The sequence below is a fragment of the Tamandua tetradactyla genome, chromosome 15 (genome assembly GCF_023851605.1).
Source record: "Tamandua tetradactyla isolate mTamTet1 chromosome 15, mTamTet1.pri, whole genome shotgun sequence".
In the NCBI taxonomy this organism is placed as follows: Eukaryota; Metazoa; Chordata; class Mammalia; order Pilosa; family Myrmecophagidae; genus Tamandua; species Tamandua tetradactyla.
Genome location: NC_135341.1, coordinates 48920190 through 48922774, shown reverse-complemented (window position 1 = coordinate 48922774; position 2585 = coordinate 48920190). Strand labels below are relative to the sequence as shown.

The window sequence follows — 2585 nt, the reverse complement described above, 5'->3', positions numbered from 1 at the left end:
TGGCCTTGATGCTTCATTGTAAAACTATATAGCTTTTACAATATGACTGTGTGATTGTGAAAACCTTGTGTCTGATGCTCCCTTTACCCAGGGTATGGACAGGTCAGTAAAAAATAAGGAGATAAGTAATAGGGAGGGATAAGGGGTAAAAAAAAATTGGGTAAATCGAAATATTTGTGGTTAATGAGAGGGAGGGATAATGGGTATGTGATATATCATTTTTTTTTGTATTTTTGTTTCTTTTTCTGGGGTGATGCAAATGTTCAAAAAATGATCATGAGGATGAATATACAATTATTGGACAAAAATCGATAATGAGGATGTACAATTATGTGATGATATTGTGAGCCAGTGATTGTATGCTTTGGATGGTTTGTGTAGTGAGTGAATATACCTCAATACAACTGAAAAACAAAAAAAAAATTATAAGCCACAGAAGATGATGTCTCATGACTAACTTCAGTTTACTCCAGATGATTCAGTACCAGGAAATAAATGAATGTCATTCTCCAGATTAATATATCTAAGAAGAAAAGAATTTGATTATAGCTGCTGAAAAGGCCCATTCCTGATTTTTAAAAAGCACTTGATAAGAGCCAGCACCTACTTAATTAAGAAATGCTAAGGTCATTCCTGCTAAAATCAGGAGCAGGCCAAGAAAGGCCACCAAATCCACTGCCATTTAATATTGCATCGGATGTAGCAGCAGAGAAAAACAAGACATAAGAATAAGAAAGGAAGAGGTGAAAATTGAAGAGAATCAATGTTAAAACAAATGCAAATACCAGAAGCAGAAGTCCTTGGCTCCTTCTCCACCCTAGTTTGGCCCGCCTGCCCACTTCTTCAGCTTCCACCATGTCCATCAGGGTCACCCATCAGGGTCAGTCCTATAAGGTGTCCACCTCCAGCCCCCAGGCTTTGGCAACTGCTCATACACGAGTCGGCCCGGCACTCTCATCAGCTCCTCGGCTTACTCCCAGGTAAACAGCAGTGGCAGTGGTGGCAGTAGCTTCCAGGGCTGGCCTGGGCACCATCATGGGTCTGGTGGAGGGGCTACAGCCAGGCAGAGTGTGCAGGAAGCATCACGGCCACTGATCATTGAACCAGAGCTTGCTGAGCTCCCTTAAGTTGGAGGTGGACCCCAATATCCAGGCCTTCTGGATGTAGGAGAAGGAGCAGATCAAACCCTCAACAAGTTTGCTTCCTTCATTGACAAAGTACATTACTGGAACAGTAGAACAAGATGCTGGAGACCAAGTGGAGCCTCCTGCAGCAGCAGAAGAGGGCTGGGAGCAACATGGACATGTTGTTGAGCTACATCAACAACCTTCAGAGGCAGCTGGAGATGCTGGGCCAGGAGAAGCTGAAGCTGTAAGCGGAGCTTGGCAACATGCAGGGGCTGGTGGAGGACTTCAAGAATAAGTATGAGGATGAGCTCAACAAGCAGAGATGAAGAATGAATTTATCCTCATCAAGAAGGATGTAGATGAAGCTTACATGAACAAAGTGAGCAGGAGTCCCACCTGGAAGGGCTGACTGACGAGATTAACTTCCTCAGGCAGCTGTATGAAGAGGAGATCCGTGAGCTGCAGGCCCAGATCTTGGACACGTCCGTGGTCCTCTCCATGGACAACAGCTGAATGGCATCAGTGCTGAGGTTCAGACCCAGTATGAGGACACCAACCACAGCTGGGCGGATGCCGAGAGCATGTACCAGATCAAGCACGAGGAGTTGCAGACCCTGGCTGGGGATCACCAGGATGACCTCCGCCACAGGAAGACGAGATCTCTGAGATGAACTGGGGTATCATCCAGCTCCAGGCTGTGATTGAGGGCCTGAAGGGACAGAGAGCGTCCCTGGAGGCCGCCTCTGCTGACGCAGAGCAGTGTGGAGAGCTAGCCCTTAAGGATGCCAGTGCCAAGCTGGACCAGCTGGAGGCTGTCCTGCAGCAGGCCAAACAGGACATGGCACGCCAGCTGCGCTAGTATCAGGAGCTGATGAACGTCAAGCTGGCCCTGGACTTTGAAGTCCCACCTACCGCAAGCTGCTGGAGGGCGAGGAGAGCCGGCTGGAGTCTGGGATGCAGGATGAGTACTCATCGGAAGATCTCCAGGGGCTGAGCCCCACCTTAGGGGACCTCACAGGTACCGGTGACAATTATGGCCTGAGCTCCTTCTAGGCCTGCTTCAGCTTTGGTGGGGCTCCAGCTCCTTCAGCCAACCAACTCCACCAAGGCCGTGGTTGTGAAGATTGAGACCCACAATGGGAAGCTGGTGTCTGAATCGTCTGATGTCCTGCCGAAGTGAAATACCACTGCAGCCCCTCCCAAGCCACCCCCTGCCATGGCTGCCCTGGAGCCTGAGGATAAGGAGCTGTGTATAGGGGTGTAGGAAACAGGAGACCTGGAGTACCCCTTCTTGCCCACGTCCCCATCTAGAAACCAATTTTTATCTCTTCCAAAATAAAGCCTCAGTTGGCTCTGCCAAAAAAAAATTAGTGCAAATAATAAGATTATTCATAAAGTATCAGAATATAAAATAATATAAAAATTAATGTTCATTTGTACAATCAATAAATAATAAAT

The 2585-nt window shown here is 47.5% G+C and overlaps 1 pseudogene; it reads left to right on the top strand.

Annotated features, from left to right (window-relative positions):
• The first annotated feature begins 855 nt into the window (after positions 1-855).
• Positions 856-2307, top strand: LOC143657973 (keratin, type II cytoskeletal 8-like; annotated as a pseudogene).
• The last annotated feature ends 278 nt before the right edge of the window (positions 2308-2585 follow it).